We start from the raw sequence: 18,321 nt of genomic DNA, 5'->3' as shown, positions 1-18,321 counted from the left end.
CCACCTGTATCCTTACAGGATACAGATTAAACACAAGCTTACACCTGACGACATGAGGAAGCGAGTGATAATGTGCCAGTGGTTTTGCAACAAGATTGATGCTGTGCCAGTTTTCCTTGACAATGTCTGGTTTTCGGACGAGGCACATTTTCTGTTGTCAGGTCAGGTGAACTCGAAGAACAATATCTTCTGGGGTAGCACACCCCCTGAGCACTGTCTGCAAAGGCCATTACACTCGGTGAAGTGCACTGCCTGGGTAGCCATCTCCAAACATGGCATCATTGGACCATTCTGGTTCGAGGACGACAACGAGCGGTCTGTGACAATCAACACTGAGCGATATGTCCCGGTGCTTGGCAAGTTTTGGTCGACGGAGAGGAGCTATCAGGGTCCTCCAGTGGTTCCAGCAAGATGGTGCCACCCCCCACACTTCAAACGAATCATTGGCATGGCTACAGCAGCGTTTCCCTGACTGACTGATCAGCCGCAGGTGTGACCCGGAGTGGTCGCCGCATCCACCAGACCTGAACCCCCCAGATTTTTATCTCTGGGGATACCTTAAGGACAGGGTATGTGGAAACAACCACCAGAGTATCCCTGACCTGAAGGCAGCAATCACAGCAGCAATAAGAGTGATCCCAAGGGAGGAATGCAGGAGGATCATCAAGAACTTTGCCCGGCGGATCCAAATGTTCCTGCAGCGCTGGGAGCTTATTTGGAGCACATCTTAGAGAGCCAGTGAAACAAAGAGTTTTTGTTGTACAGACTTGAAACATTGGAGATGTCTGCTATACAGGCTTGACCTAATGTAGCTAAAGTTGTGTGTCGATCTAAATAAAATTTTGGAAGTTATTCGTTTTTTGGTGATGACCGTTTTTTTGTGTCACCCTGTACTTAAAAAATCAATAATAATGCTAAGAAATGACCCACCCATTCCCAACATGCTCCAAGGTTTTTACAAAAACCAAATTGCAAACTAGGGAATAGATAATTACCTTCAGCAAACCTATTAAGACGTTTTGCCAAAAGACGTTCAAAAACTTTAGATAATATGGGAGTTATGGAAATTGGGCGGTAATCAGTTGGATTTGAGCTACCACAAACACATTTACATTAAGGAGTAACATTACCAATTCTCCAACAAGTGCTAAAAGCTCCTCTTCTTGCTAACTTGCGCAAAATAACAGATAACTTTGGAGCTAAGAAATCTGCAGTCTTTATAAAAAACAAAGGAAAAATACCATTTGGGTCTACACCTCCATAAGCATCACGGTCCATCAACAGAGCTTTAATTACACGAGATTGAAAAGCTAAACTAGTTAGTTTAGCCTCAGGAAAACAAGATTGAGGAAGTTCAAGTTTTTCATTATTCTGTTTACTGTCAAAAACATCAGCCAAAAGGGTTGCCTTTTCCTTTGGACAGTGAGTGACAGCCATCTGGTTTAAGTAAAGGAGGAACTGTTGCATCTACACCAAAGAGTGCAGATTTAAGGGTAGACCACCATTTATGTTCATGAGTTGTACCAGAAAGGGTTTCTTTTATGGTTAAATTGTATTCCTTTTTAGTTGAGGCATAAACTCTCTGAGCAAAAGCTCTAAGCTGAGTATACTTATTCAAGGTCAAATCTGATCTGTTACCCTTCCAAAGATGATAGGCCTCCTGATTCTCCAAATGAGCACGTCTACAATCATCATTGAACCACAGTTTGTCTTTCACTCAGTACCTTAGCACACAAGAAGGGACTCACCTATCAATTATGTTGACTAGATTCTCATTCAAAGGGACAACAGGATCAACACTACTATATAATTGTGACCAATTCAAGCACAAAAGATCAAGCAAAATCCCATTCCAGTCTGCTTGAGATTTCATATAAAACGGATTTTGAGCGAAGCGAAAAATCTATTTTTGGGTGAGATAGCCATGGCGTCCTGATGGAAGGTTCCTTTTTGGTAGCTTCCTTGGGTAAATAACTACTTGATATTCCCAGAGAATTTAACCACAGGTTATCACAGAATTCTAACTTCTGGAGCGAGTATCCTAAAGGTTTCCCTTTAAGACATCGTATATCAACAGGGGACGCATGTATTAACGCGCCACATAGCTATCTGCACCCCACATAGAGTTAACACTTCGATGTGTAGGGGCGGAGAATAGCTGGGGAGCCGTTCCACAGCTAATCTCGTCCGTGGCTACTTTTGGTACTCGAAACGTAAACAAACGGGCGCCATTGCTAAATGACGTCACGTCCGTCCTCATCCTGAAGCCAGTTGCTTGCCAATCACCATGATACAGCAGGACAGGGTGGAACCTGAAAGGCTGGACGAAGTAGCAGGGAGGGTCCATCAGGACGCCATGGCTATCTCACCCAAAAATAGATTTTTCGCTTTGCTCAAAATCCGTTTTTTGGGCTCAAGCCATGGCGTCCTGATGGAAGAATACCAGAGAATCAATGTATTGTGGTAGATTTTCCCCTTTTAGTATAAGTGCCGAGGGCTTTGAATAGAGTAAGCATGGTAATCTTGATAGAGGTTCCGTGGGGCTGAAACTCCCTGCCCCCCTTGGCAGAGAAGTCCCGACGGACCATGCTGAGGATCAAAGTGGTTTTTGAAGGGCTACCCACCTTGCGGGGAGAACGTGAAGAACTCGGAGACAAGACAGAATGGTTGCTATTCATATAGGAACATTCTCAAAAACAGACAAGTGGTGGTTAGTCACTGTATATTGTAAAGGAGAACGGTCTGGTCTCGAAGGTATAGCGTAAGTAAGTATTCAGTTAGGAATATTACATAGCATAGGTGAGTATATAATATGGATTGAACCAATTATCTTCGTCGTTTTTATAAAAAAAAAGGGGAGGGGATAATGAAACTATGACAACCATGTATTTCATAGTATAAGTAGGAGCGGATTGAGACGCACAAGTAAATAAAATAGAAATTTTATTTCACAATTGCAGAATATGGTAAATAAATTCAATAAAGGATGTAAAGGTAATTTACAATAAATTATAATGTACATAGTAATGAAAGACTTCGCTCTTGAATCTGAAAGAAAATTTCAAATTATTAGAAAGCACATGTTCCAGAGGAACATTAGTCTTTAAAAGAAAAAACACATCATGCACTAGGCATACGGCACTCATGTGACGACTATGACATTTCACCTGAGAGAAGAACAGTCTATGAAAAACACTAAGTGTCTCTGAATTCACTACGTATCACGCGAGGGTCAACATAGGCACCCGAGGAGTTAGAGTCCCAAGTAACTCACTGTTCTATGCAGTTAGGTGCAGGTTTCATAACACTACCTGCGGCTACCACAAAATGTTTGACTTCATGCACTTGTTTCGCGTAATGCTTGAAGAAAACACGCGAGGATTTCCAGCCCGTGAAACTCTTGAGGCTTTCGAAATTCATGCTCTGAAAGAAATTCAGAGACGATGCGACTTTTCTAGGATCATGACCTGCGGGTGTACTGTCAGGATCCGCTCTGCGAATGAAGTAGTTGATTTTCGTTCTTAGTTGTTTCAGTGACAGGTCGCTACCCGATGTTTCTCCTTTGAAGAGTTGGCCTCCACCAAAGTCAGAAGTTCTACGAAGATAGACCTTGAGGCTCTCTACTGGGCATAGAGAGGCATCTTCTTTCAGGGGGCAGATTCTCCAAGGGCCCCACCTTTTGGTGGGTAGTTCGTTTTTAGCGAGAAACGTCGGATCTGGGAAGAGGGTAAGGTCTCCTGAGTCTGTAAACAGAATGTGACCCTCGTCCCTTGATAATGCCACTATTTCGCTGACTTGGGCTCCTGAAGCAAGAGCAAAAAGAAATATAACCTTTTAAGTCCTTGAGAGGGCACGAATCGTTGTCTAAATTGGAGGCAAAATGGAGCACCTTGTCCAGGGACCAGGAGATAGGTCTTGGTGGGGGTGCTGGGCGTAGACGAGCGGATGCCTTCGGTAGTTTATTGAAGATGTCGCTAGACAGATCAATCTGGAAGGCGTACAGTAGTGGTCTAGTCAAGGCCGATTTGCAAGTAGAAATCGTGTTGGCTGCTAAGCCCTGTCCATGAAGGTGAATGAAGGACATGCAAAAATCGATGGTGATTTCCGTAGGATTTTTCGCCTTGACGAATGAGACCCATTTTCTCCAGGATGATTCGTATTGCCGTCGTGTGGATTTGGTCTTGTATTCCTCGAGGAAGTCCAGACTTTTCTTCGAGATCCCAAACCTTTTCTTCGCGGCTAGGGAGAGAAAATCATGAGATGAAGGTCCCTGACTTTCGATGATGAAGCGAAGACAGTCGACTTCTGTACTTGCTGGGAGAGAACTGGGCCCGGGAGAGGGATCAGCGTGGGTTGTAGCTCCAGGACTAGGGGGTACCAGTTGCTCCGGGGCCACTTGGGAGCCACTAGGGCCGCTGTTCCTTTGAAGGTTCTCAGTTTGGAGAGGACTTTTAGCAGAAGGTTGGTGGGAGGGAACAGGTAGATCCTGGACCATCTGTTCCAATCCAGTGACATGTCGTCCACTGCTTCTGCCTTGGGGTCCTCGTACGGGGCCACATATCGAGGAAGTTGATTGTTGTCGCTCGTTGCGAAGAGATCGATCTGAAGTTCTGGGACTTGGTGAGAGATGAAGGAGAACGATCTTACGTCTAGAGACCATTCCGACTCTATCGGGCTTGTTCGGGGTAGAGCATCCGCCGTCACGTTGCGGAATCCTTGTAGATGAACTGCAGACAGGTGCCATTTCTTCTTCTCTGCCAGACGGAAGATTGGTAGAAGCACCTGATTTATCTGGGGCGATCTTGAGCCTTGGCGATTGAGACATCGAACTACCACCGAGTTGTCCAGGGTCAGACGAATATGGATCGAGGGAGGCGGGGAGAGTTTCTTCAGAGTTAGAAGGACCGCCATGGCCTCCAAGATGTTGATGTGAAACGTCTTGAATAGGGGAGACCATGATCCTTGAACCTGTTTTTGGTGGGAGTAACCTCCCCAACCCTCCAGCGAAGCGTCCGTGTGGATGTTGAGTGATGGAGGTGGGTGTTGAAGAGAGATGGACCTTTTCAGGGCCTTTGCTTCCGACCACGGCTTTAGGAGTAACCGAAGTCTGTTTGGGAGCCGTCTCTTGAGATCTCTTTGAGCGATGGATGCGGAACGTCTCCAGACTCCCGCGGCATCCTTTAGCTGTGCACGTAGCACTGGGTTTGTCACTGAGGCGAACTGTAGAGAGCCTAGAACTCGTTCCTGCTGACGTCTTGAGATCCGTTTGGATTTCAGCAGTCTCTTGACAGACCCTGCTATTTCCTTCCTTTTCTTCTGGGGGATGGAAAGGCGGTGTGACTGAAGGTTCCACTGGATTCCTAACCATTGGAACTTCTGAGCTGGAGAGAGGCGAGATTTCTTTCTGTTTATCTTGAATCCCAGGTGTTCTAGGAACTGAGTAACTTTGCTGCAGGATCTTAGACAATCTTCGGGCGATGTAGCCCAGACCAGCCAGTCGTCGAGGTAGGCCATCACCTGGACGCCGCGGAGGCGAAGCTGTTGAACGATGGCGTCTGCCAGCTTTGTGAAGATCCGAGGGGCCACGTTGAGGCCGAAGGGCATGGCCCTGAAGGCGTAGCTTTTCCTTTGGAGTAGAAATCCTAGGTAGGAGGAAGCGTGGTGGTTCATTGGAACGTGCCAGTAGGCATCCGCTAGGTCTATGGAGACCGTGTAGGAACCTTGAGGCAGAAGGGTCCTTATCTGTTGGAGAGTCAGCATCTTGAACTTGTTGTTCGCTATGAACTTGTTGAGGGGGGATAAGTCTAGAATGACTCTGAGTTTGTCGGAGTCCTTCTTGGGGACGCAAAACAGTCTCCCTTGGAACCTGGTTGACTTTACCCTCCTTATCACCTTCTTGTTCAAGAGATCTAGGACATATTATTCCAGAAGGGGGGTTGATTGTTGGAAGAACTGCTGGAAGGTTGGGGGTGGTTGAGTCCAACTCCAGCCTAGACCCTTCTTGACGATGCTGTGTGCCCAGGGATCGAAGGTCCAACGATCCTGGAATTGGCGGAGTCTTCCTCCCACCGGAAGCACTTCATTGCTTCTGGTTTCCCGAGGGTTTACTGCCTTGGCCGCTAGCTCCCCTTCCTCCTCTGCCTCTGGAGGGACGGCGAGATGCGTCTCTGCCTGCACCTCTGTTTGAGCCTCTACCTTTGGGACGAAAGGTAGTTGACTGTTGCTCGAAACCTAAGATATAGAATAGTGTACCTGAGTGTACCCTCAAGCAAGAAAACTCTAACCCAAGACAGTGGAAGACCAAGGTACCAAGGCTATGGCACTACCCAAGACTAGAAAACAATGGTTTAATTTTGGAGTGTCCTTCTAGAAGAGCTGCTTACCATAGCTAAAGAGTCTCTTCTACCCTTACCAAGAGGAAAGTACATTGAACAATTGCAGTACAGTAATTAACCCCTTGGGTGAAGAAGTGTTTAGTAATCTCATTGCTGTCAGGTGTATGAGGAAAGACGAGAATCTGTAAAGAATAGGCCAGACTATTTGGTGTATGTGTAGGCAAAGAAAAAATAAGACGTAACCAGAGAGAGGGATCCAATGCATTACTGTCTGGCCAGTCAAAGGATCCAATAACTCTCTAGTGGTAGTATCTCAACGGGCCGCTGGTGCCCCGGCCAACCTACTACGCTTTTTTAAAGGCCTTGGAGGATGTGATGCCCCTCTTACAATCTCCAATGCTGTATAAAAATCCCCTGATTGTAGTCAAGAGGTTTGTATGATTGGCCTTGATTTTAGTACTGCCTTTCACCATGTTAATCACGGGGCCCTTATTTTCAAACTCAAACTTGGGAGTGGGTGGGTGTTTTCTTAATATCATTATTGAATTTTTAAATAATAGATCGCAGAATTGTTGTTGAAGGGCACCATAGTCCATACAGGAATGTGTTTTATGGTGTTTCTTAGGGTAGTGTTCTTGGCACATTACTTTTTTTACTATGTACAGTACACATGACATGTAGTTTGTCCAAGAAAACAAGCTCATTGCATATGCAGATGATGCTACTCTCTTTGTGTCAATTCCATCTCCTGAATGTACATTGTGTGTTGCTGAATCCCTTAATATAGAGATAGCTAAAATTAGTGCATGGTGCAAATTATAGGACAAGTTGAATCCTAACAAAACTCAGAGTATGATTGTAAGTAGGTCAAGGACAGTGGCATCTTAACAAACTGATCTCAGCATTGATAATGTTTCTTTAAGTCTGTACGACTCTTTTGTAAGTTTAGACGTGATTCTCAACATCAAATTTACATTAGGATTCTCTCTTCTTCCATTGCATAAAAAATTGGCTTATTGAGAAATTCTTAAAAGATTTTCGGTAATCAATCTATTCTGAAGAAGTGTTTTAATTCTTTTATTCTACCTTGTTTTGACTATTGTTCTCCTGTTTTAATCTTGTTACTCTTAAAATATCTTTTTTAATTGTTCATTTCTTCTCAATGAGTTTATTTGTTTCCTTATTTCCTTTCCTCACATGATTATTTTACCCTGTTGGAGCCCTTGGGTTTATAGCATCCTGCTTTTCCAACTAAGGTTGTAGCTTAGCTAATAATAATAATAATAATAATAATAACACCTTCTAAGGGAGGGGGATGGATGCCTTCAGGTGTGATGTGGTGCCCTAAGAACAATAGTTCATTGGCGCCAAATGAATATTTGTCGTACTGGACTACAAGGCCGTCTGTTATGGGTGGTAAAAACGGATTTTGAGCGATGCGAAAAATCTATTTTTGGGTGAGATAGCCATGGCGTCCTGATGGAAGATTCCTTTTGGTAGCTTCCTTGGGTATATCACTACTAAATATTCCCAGAGAATTTAACCACAGGTTATCACAGAATTCTAACTTCTGGAGCGAGTATCCTAAAGGTTTCCCTTTTTAGACATCGTATATCAACAGGGGACGCATGTATTAACGCGCCACATAGCTATCTACACCCCAAACAGAGTTAACACTTCGGTGTGTAGGGGCGGAGAATAGCTGGGGAGCCGTTCCACAGCTAATCTCTTTCGTGGCTACTTTTGGTACTCGAGACGTAAACAAACGGGCGCCATTGCTAAATGACGTCACGTCCGTCCTCATCCTGAAGCCAGTTGCTTGCCGATCGCCATGATACAGCAGAGCAGGGTGGGACCTGAAAAACTGGACGAAGTAGCAGGGAGGGTCCATCAGGACGCCATGGCTATCTCACCCAAAAATAGATTTTTCGCTTCGCTCAAAATCCGTTTTTTGGGCTCAAGCCATGGCGTCCTGATGGAAGAATACCAGAGAATCAATGTATCGTGGTAGATTTTCCCCTATTTGAGTAAGTGCCAAGGGCTTTGAACAGGGTAGCATAGTAATCTTAATCGAAGAACCGAAGGGAAGAGACCTTCCTGCCCCCCTGGCAGTGAAGTTCCCACGGGCCATGCCGAGATCAAAGTGGTTATCGAAGGGCTATTCACCTTGCTAGAAGAACCTGAAGAACTTGGAGACAAGACTGAATGGTTGGCATTCATATAGGAACATTCTCAAGAGCAGACGAGTGGTGGTTAGGCACTGTATGTAGAGGAGAATTGTCTCGTCTCTAAGGTATGATGAGAGTAAGTATTCGTATTGGAATATTACATTGCATAGGTGAATATATAATAAGGGTTGAGACCTTAGTATCCTCATTAACCATAAGAGGAAGGGGATAATAAAACTATGACAGACATGTATTTCATAGGATAAGTAGGAGCGGATTGAGACGCACAAGTAATAAAATAAGAATTTTATTTCACAATTGCAGGGAAATTAAATGAATTGCAATAATATGTAAAGTTAATTTACAACAAATTATAATGTACATAGTAATAAAGACTTGCTCTTGAATCTGAAAGGGAATTTCAAATTTATTAGTAGGCACTCGTTCTCGAGGAACGTCAGTCTTTAAATAAAACACATCATGCTCTAGGCATGCGGCACTCGTGTGACGACTATGACATTTCACCTGGGATAAGAACAGTTATAAGAAAAGCACTAAGTGTTTTCGACATCACTACGTATCACTCGAGGGTCAACATAGGCACCCGAAGAGTTAGAGTCCTAAGTAACTCACTGTTCTATGCAGAGTTAGGTGCAGGTTTCATAACCCTACCTGCGGCTACCACAAAATGTATGACTTCGTGCACTTGTTTCGCATAATGTTTAAAGAAAACACGCGAGGACTTCCAGCCTGTGAAACTCTTAAGGCTTTCGAAGTCCATACACTGAAAGAAATTCAGAGACAATGCAACTTTTCTAGGATCGTGACCGGCGGGTGTACTGTCAGGATCCGCTCTGCGAATGAAGTAGGTGATTTTCGCTCTTAGTTGTTTCAGTGAACGGTCGCTGCCCGATGTTTCTCCTTTGAAGAGTTGGCCTCCACCAAAGTCCGAAGTTCTGCGAAGATAGACCTTGAGGCTCTCTACTGGGCATAGAGAGGCATCTTCCTTCAGGGGGCATATTCTCCAAGGGCCCCATCTTTTGGTGGGTAATTCGTTTTTGGCGAGAAACGTCGGATCCGGGAAGAGGGTAAGGTCTCCTGAGTCAGTAAACAGGATATGACCCTCTTCTCTTGATAATGCCACTATTTCGCTGACTCGGGCTCCTGAAGCAAGAGCAAAGAGAAATATAACTTTCTGAGTCAGATCCTTGAGAGGGCATGAATCATTATCCAAGTTGGAGGCGAAATGGAGCACCTTGTCCAATGACCAGGAGATCGGTTACGGTGGGGGTGCTGGGCGTAGACGAGCGCATGCTTTCGGCAGTTTATTGAAGATGTCGCTGGACAGATCAATTTGGAAGGCATACAAAAGTGGTCTAGTCAAGGCCGATTTGCAAGTAGAAATCGTATTGGCTGCCAAGCCCTGTCCATGAAGGTGAATAAAGAAGGACATGCAAAAATCAATGGTGATTTCCGTAGGATTTTTTGCCTTGACGAATGGGACCCATTTTCTCCAAGATGATTCGTATTGCCGTCTTGTGGATTTGGTCTTGTATTCCTCGAGGAAGTCTAGACTTTTCTTCGAGATCCCAAACCTCTTCTTCGCGGCTAGGGAGAGAAAATCATGAGATGAAGGTCCTTGATTTTCGATGATGAAGCGAAGACAGTCGACTTCTGTACTTGCTGGGAGAGAACTGGGCCCGGGAGAGGGATCAGCGTGGGCTGCAGCTCCAGGACCAGGGGGTACCAGTTGCTCCGGGGCCACTTGGGAGCCACTAAGGCCGCTGTCCCTTTGAAGGTTCTCAGCTTGGAGAGGACTTTCAGCAGAAGGTTGGTGGGAGGGAACAGGTAGATCTTGGACCATCTGTTCCAGTCCAGAGACATGGCGTCCACTGCCTCTGCCTTGGGGTCCTCGTACGGGGCCACATATCGAGGAAGTTGATTGTTGTCGCTCGTTGCGAAGAGATCGATCTGAAGTTCCGGGACTTGGTGAGAGATGAAGGAGAATGATCTTGCGTCTAGAGACCATTCCGACTCTATCGGGCTTGTCCGAGATAGAGCGTCCGCCGTCACGTTGCGGAATCCTTGTAGGTGAACTGCAGATAGGTGCCACTTCTTCCTCTCTGCCAGACGGAAGATTGTTAGAAGCACCTGATTTATCTGGGGCGATCTTGAGCCTTGGCGATTGAGACATCGAACTACCACCAAGTTGTCTAGGGTTAGACGAATATGGATTGAGGGAGGCGGGGAGAGTTTCTTCAGTGTTAGAAGGACCGCCATGGCCTCCAAGATGTTGATGTGAAACGTCTTGAATAGTGGAGACCATGTGCCTTGAACCTGTTTTTGGTGGGAGTGACCTCTCCAACCCTCCAGCGAAGCGTCCGTGTGGATGTTGAGTGATGGAGGTGGGTGTTGAAGAGGGATGGACCTTTTCAGGGCCGTCGCTTCCGACCACGGCTTGAGGAGAAGTCGAAGTCTGTTTGGGAGCCGTCTCTTGAGGTCTCTTCGAGCGATGGATGCAGAACGTCTCCAGACTCCCGCGGCATCCTTTAGCTGTGCACGAAGCACTGGGTTTGTCACTGAGGCGAACTGTAGAGAGCCTAGAACTCGTTCCTGCTGGCGTCTTGGGATCCGTTTGGATTTCAGTAGTCGCTTGACAGACCCTGCTATTTCCTTCCTTTTCTTCTGGGGGATGGAAAGGCGGTGTGACTGAAGGTTCCACTGGATTCCTAACCATTGGAACTTCTGAGCTGGAGAGAGGCGAGATTTCTTCGCGTTTATCTTGAATCCCAGGTGTTCTAGGTGCTGGGTGACTTTGCTGCAGGATTTTAAACAATCCTCGGGCGATGGAGCCCAGACTAGCCAATCGTCGAGGTAGGCCATCACCTGGACGTCTCGGAGGCGGAGCTGTTGAACGATGGCGTCCGCCAGCTTTGTGAAGATCCGAGGGGCCACGTTGAGGCCGAAGGGCATGGCCCTGAAGGCGTAGCTTTTCCTTTGGGAGTCGAAATCCTAGGTAGGAGGAAGCGTGATGGTTCATTGGAACGTGCCAGTAGGCATCCGCTAGGTCTATGAAGACCGTGTAAGAACCTCGAGGCAGAAGGGTCCTTATCTGTTGAAGAGTCAGCATCTTGAACTTGTCGTTCGCTATGAACTTGTTGAGGGGGGATAAGTCCAGAATGACTCTGAGTTTGTCGGAGTCTTTCTTGGGGACGCAAAACAGTCTCCCTTGGAACCTGGTGGACTTTACTCTCCTTATCACCTTCTTGCTCAAGAGGTCTAGAACATATTCTTCCAGAAGGGGGGTTGATCGTTGGAAGAATTGCTGGAAGGTTGGGGGTGGTTGAGTCCAACTCCAGCCTAGACCTTTCCTGACGATGCTGTGTGCCCAGGGATCGAAGGTCCAACGATCCTGGAATTGGCGGAGTCTTCCTCCCACCGGAAGCACTTCATTGCTTCTGGTGTCCCGAGGGCTTACTGCCTCGGCTGCTAGCTCCCTTTCCTCCTCTGCCTCTGGAGGGGCGACGAGATGCGTCTCTGCTTGCACCCCTGTTTGAGCCTCTACCTTTAGGACGAAAGGTAGTTGTCTGTTGTTCAAAGGCAGGGGTGAAAACCGGTGACTGGGACAAAACCGGTTGGGTGACCAACTGAAAGGTCTGTTGTGGCTGAGCAGCCACTTGGGGAGTAGCGGGTCCCGGAAACTGCCGTCTCTGTTGACGTTGCTGGGGTTTTTGCTTGGAGGATTTCCTCTTAGGTTGAGGGCCATCGTCCTGAGAGGATTTCCTCTTTTTTGACATGCCCCACTTGTTGAGAAGGTTCCTATTCTCAGTGGCAGCCTTGTCAGTGATCTCTTTCACAAGATCGGAGGGAAAGAGGTGTTTACCCCAGATGTTGGAGGAAATCAGCCTCCGGGGTTCGTGTCTCACAGTGGCACTTGAAAACACGAATTCTCGACAGGCTCTCCGAGCCTTCATGAAGTTGTACAAGTCCTTTACCAGAGTCGCCATGTGTGATTTGGCGAGTACCATGTAGTGGTCGGGGACTCTGGTGTCACCAGCCATGACGTCAAGTTGTACTTGGAGGGACATGGATGCTGCGAGCCTTTCCTTCGTGTCTTGTTCCCGACGAAGGAGATGGTCATTGAGTTTCGGGAGGTCCTCGTTAAACTGACGTCCAGCTACGTCAGGATCTAACTTTCCCACCACGAAGGTATGCTGGATATCCTTCCAGTGTCGAACGTCGGGGGGAGTCACCATGGAGAAGGGTATGCACTCCTCCAGTGCAGGACAGGGTTTCCCTTCTTCCACTGCCTTGTGGCACGCAGCGAAGGCCTTTTCCGTGAAGGGAAGGACTGCGTCGCCGGGTGCGACGTAAGTAGGGTGCTTCTTGCTCAGGGCCGGAAGCTTAGAGCAGGTAAAACCCCTACTTTTGAACGCGTTGGCTAGCATAGCCTGAGCCTTCGGGAGATCGAACACTATCACCTCCTTGGGTTCGGTCTCTTCTTTAGAGGCAGGTTCAGAACGAAGCCGGACGTAATAGTCCGGGTAAGCCTCAAAGCTCGGGAAGAACTCCACTTCTTCCAGGGGAACCGTGCCGATCTTATCGCTGATAAAGATCCTGCCGGTCGCGATAACCATATGCTCAGCATACCTCCAGGGGTTGGCATGTGAGCATGCAGGGAGGTCCTTAACCGAGATCCTCTTCGGTTCTTTGGACCCTCCCATGGACCTGATAAACTCGTGTGTCACTTGAAGCTTCTGTTCCATAAGGGCTTCTATCATACGGAACATCTCCTGGGCGGATGGGATGGGATCCGGGGTAGCGGAGGTAGATGGGAGAGACACTTCCGTCGGTGTAGGAGTAGGGGCGGGGATGGAAGGCGGAGCGACCTCCTGCTCCGACTCGGTGTAATCCACCTGGTCCTCTTCATCTTCCGCGCCTTGGGCCATGAGGGTCCTCTCCGTGTCCTCCGAAATATCCGACATACGTTCATCGTTTTCGGCATCCAGGCGACACTCGTGTATGGACTGGGCCATGACGACATCGGGTTCCACCGTGATCTGGACGGTGGGGATCTGATCTTTGGGGACCACAGAATCTGGGGAAGCCTTTGGGAACAATAAGGCCCTCATATCTTCAGTGGCAAGGTACGGTCCAGTGGCGTTCTTCTGGAAGCCACGCACCCACTTGCGTAGCTTATCTCGAGAAGCGTCCCTAATCTCCGCTGAGGGAGGGTTATTAAACGCATCGACCAGGCGATCCTGGCAGACCGTACAGTTCTGCGGGTCCCAGAACTTCAGATCCCCTTTCTTGTTGGCACAAGGGGCGTGGGTCCTACACGCCGTGTGACCATAGAAGTGCGGGCGCTTCACTGCACAGAAGCTGTGGTCACACTTCAGTTGCTCCTCCTGTAAGAGAAAGAGAACATGAGTATGGGGGAGTCATAAGAATGACTCTTAAACTAAAGTTAAATATTAATTAATTAATTTTAACTTGACATTAGGTGTGATGCACAGAGGATGGGCTGAGAGAAGGAGAAAGATACATACTCCGTGTAACTCGCCCGGCTGGTTACCGTGACCTTCACCCATAGACAATCTGCTGTGAACGAAGACACAGGATAGAATACAGCATGGAATGCCCGTAGGGCAGTGTGAATTCTATTGGAAATTGTCAAGGGTATACGGCTAGGACTGAGACCACTCAGACACTAGAATTGGGAACTAGAAGATCCCATAGGGTAACGGTTTCCGGCAACCAGCCGTGCTAAGATACACACAGCATGCTGGAAATCTGTGATATGCAAGAAGACAGCATGGTTATTAATAGAACGGTAAGATAATACCGATCCATTTACGTAACCAAGTCATCTGGTTGCGATGTAGGGCTATCAACATCAGATGATAGCCAGTAGAAGGGGGTGCAAGTCGTCTTGACACCTCCGGAAGGTTCCGGCAGACCGCCGGCACGCCGGAGGCCGCTCCAGCAGAGTTTCTGGCATTAAGGAAGACAACATTTAGAAGTCAAGAGTAATACCAGGGTGGCGGCCGCCGGCACAGCGGCGGCACGGCGGCAGGGAGCGGCGGTTCCGGCAGCCGGAGGTAGACGGCTTGGTGACAGGGGCAAGGATGGTTATAGCAGAATTGGAGTGCCGGCAGTGGATGCCGGCACTCCGAGGGCCGGCCGGTGGACGGACGACCGAGGCTATGAGGAAGGAGGGAAGGCCATCGGCTAGCGCCGGCAGCAGGCGGCAATCCCCCGGCACGCGGGGGACTGGCGGCACAGAGGGTAGGGGTAAGTCACCAAGGTAGGAGGTGGTTATCACCGACAGTAGAGGCGGCAAGGGACCGGCACCCGGATAGAGAAAGAGACAGAAGGGGGGATGTAAGGGTACGGTCACGGACCCCAGGACATCCCACCTGAGTGAGTGTACCCATGATAGGGGCTAGCCCTATCACCCAGAAGCCGGGGCTGCAGAGGGCCGGGGGCTAAGGGAGCCCAATGGAGGGCAGGGAACACTCAAAGGGGGGGGGGGGGGAGAACCCCTATAGACAGAACGCATCTAGTGGCTAACCTCATAGGACACTATGAAGGGTATATGTACCAGAGCGGACTGTATACAGGAGCTTAAGGTAGCCCTACAACTCCACCCTAGGGAGGAGTTGTAGGACAGGGGACAGATGGGTAAAGACTAACCTAAGCATAGGCTAGGCCATACAAGAGATAGGTGGGGAGGGGAGAAGAGAGTCTTATGTGGAGGGGAGTCTGTACCAGAGCGGCCACCAAGGAAGGGAGGACACTCCCTAGCCTAAGGTAAGGCAGCCTGACTGAAAACGGTGCATGGGTATCGTTTCAGCAAGGAACAGAACTAACCTCTCCGAAACCTAACCTAGAGCAGGGATGTCACACCCTGAACTAGGAAGGACAGAAGACGTATCGCTATTGCAGGAAAGGTCGGAGACCTAGCCCCAGCAATAGAGGAAGGACTAGCCGTTCCTCATCCTCGGACGCAACCCTAAGGGGGATCATTCCCTTAGGGAGGACAGAGAAGCGATATAGTACTCTGAGAAGAACTTGACTCCCTTACATGGTAGGGGGGAGCAAGACTACACAGAGGGGGAGCCCTAAGGCAGGGGGTGAAGGAAGCATATAGAGGTCCTACTGGTAGGTTAGGTTAGAAAGATACACTATCTAACCTGTCCCCTATATGGTCCCTGAAGGTGAAAAACACTTGCATCACAGTCAATAGTATTGTAAAATAATGCCACTATCTTCATAAGTAACCTAGGATCACTGATAAAATCATGCATGAACACTGATATAGGCGCTCTGGCCTAGGGGCTATACTAGCCAACTGGTATGGGGTCAGGTGATGACCGATAAACGAGCGTCAAAACACGATATAAAAGTTCCTAGCTATGAAGACTAAATAACTAATAGTATCGATTAGTTAATGAGACCGGTAAAGCTGTTGAGGCTATCTAAATAAGGCATGCGAAATCAACAGCGACGCCATAAAATGGCCGGTCCGGTGGAGGCACAGCTCTGCCACAAAACATCAAATATCTCGAAAAGTAAAATTTACTTTACGGTCAGAGCTTATTTAAACAATACTGGAACCTTGTACTCAACTTTCCAGAAGAAGGCGAGGCCGAAGGTAGCGACATGACGAAGATGCAGGTTGATGAAAATGCGTAAGGGAAAATCCGTCTTAGCAAGGCAAGCTACTAGAAGAAGGATGAGGACGGACGTGACGTCATTTAGCAATGGCGCCCGTTTGTTTACGTCTCGGGTACCAAAAGTAGCCACGAACGAGATTAGCTGTGGAACGGCTCCCCAGCTATTCTCCGCCCCTACACACCGAAGTGTTAACTCTGTTTGGGGTGTAGATAGCTATGTGGCGCGTTAATACATACGTCCCCTGTTGATATACAATGTCTTAAAAGGGAAACCTTTAGGATACTCGCTCCAGAAGTTAGAATTCTGTGATAACCTGTGGTTAAATTCTCTGGGAATATTTAGTAGTGATATACCCAAGGAAGCTACCAAAAGGAACCTTCCATCAGGACGCCATGGCTTGAGCCCAAAAAACAATGTATAGGTGACGGAGGTGTTCCTCTTTGGAGGAAGAGAACACAAGTATGTAATCCATGTAACATACACAGAAGGGGAGCTCCCCTATGATGCCATCTATGAGGCATTGAAAAGTAGCCCCAGCATTATAAAGGACAAAACAGGAGTAATTGAAGGTGAATGTACCGAAGGTGGTGGTGATGGTAGTCTTGGGTATGTCTTCTGGGTTCATGGGCACCTGATAATATCCCTTCAAGAGGTTGAGCTTGGTGAAAACCTTCATTTTGTGCAAGGAAGAGGTTACGTTGGCGATGTTTGGGAGCGGGTAGTGATCCACTTTTGTCTGCATTTTCAGACGCCTGTAATCCCCACAAGGCCGCAGGGAGCCATCTTTCTTTAGGACGACGTGTAAGGGCGTTGACCATGGGCTTGAAGCATTATGGCAAAGGCCCGTCTCTTCCATTTCTGTGAACATTTGTTTAGTGGCTGCCAAATAATCTGGTGCAAGACACCTCAATCTGACAAAAACTTGGGGCCCCGGTGTCTTGATATGGTGATAAATAACATGCTTGGTGGGAACCATGGGCATTTGGCGAAATTCTGGATGGAAGACTTCCAGGTATGACGTGAGGAGGTGGGCGTAGGCATCTGTGGGTGCAATCATGTTGAGTGTGAGGTCAGAGGGAGCAGGTTGAAGAGGTGTCGACGAGACCGAGTTTGCGTTGACTAATCGTCAATGCCCATCAACCACGTGGAAATGTGCGAGGAAATCTGCCCCATGTAGCAGCAATGTTACGACGGCAACAAGGAATTTCCATTGGTACTTTTGCTCCAAAACGATAGTGTGTGTCTCGTACCGGTGGGTTGGGTTCGCAGATCCGTTGGCAGCCACCAGGTGGATGTCAGCAGGCTTAGAATTACCACGTTGTGTCCAAGAGAGTGACTTTAGTAGAAGGGAATGGCAAGTACCAGTGTCTACCAAAAAACCCATGCCTGTACCTACATCATGTAAAAAAAAGATTAGTGATAGGGAAGGCCACTGCCACAAGTGATGGCCTACTTATACGTTCTTTGGCTAATGACAACTGTTCACACATTTCTTCGCAGCAGCCCCGAATCTGGAGTGATAGTAGCATAACTGCGTCCGATGAGTGTCAAGTGGCTGTAGAGGTCGTTGGTTGGGGCGTGAGCAAGTGGTGGCATGTGTGGGTGGTGGGCAGCTTTGTCACCACTCTGGCACATCATCCCAAGGACACAAAGTAGATTCACCGCCCGAGGAGAGCCATCTGCGGCAGGTTGCAGGCGAGCAATACTGGTAATTTCCTTGAGGGCGAGTGAAGCCTTTTCGTCCCCCAACGGTTATTGGGAGGGCTAAAAAAACTTGGGTATATGGGAGGCTGGCAATGGTGAGTACTGCTCCAGGAGGTATGTTTTGAGGGCGTCACACGCTATTAGGGTGTTCCCTTGGTCGCAAAGCCAATCTGACATTTCCAGGAAAGTGTCCCTGGGGATCGCCACGAGGATGTAGTCTACTTTGGTAATTGAGCGAGTTATGGCCTTGATGATCAACAGAACCTCAGCACGCTGAAACCATGCGAATACCTCTGTACTGGCGAAAGGCAGTAATTTCATGGATGTGGTGTGGATAGAAGAGTCAGGACCAGAGGACGGCATTGTCAAACAGTAGTGAGCTGGTCCTCCGGCGGTCACCAATGTGCGAGTGGGTTGTTAGGCTATTACAGAAG

This window comes from Palaemon carinicauda, chromosome 31 (genome assembly GCF_036898095.1).
Source record: "Palaemon carinicauda isolate YSFRI2023 chromosome 31, ASM3689809v2, whole genome shotgun sequence".
Classification (NCBI taxonomy): domain Eukaryota; kingdom Metazoa; phylum Arthropoda; class Malacostraca; order Decapoda; family Palaemonidae; genus Palaemon; species Palaemon carinicauda.
The sequence above is the reverse complement of the archived record's forward strand: the minus strand, read 5'-3'. Positions refer to the sequence as shown.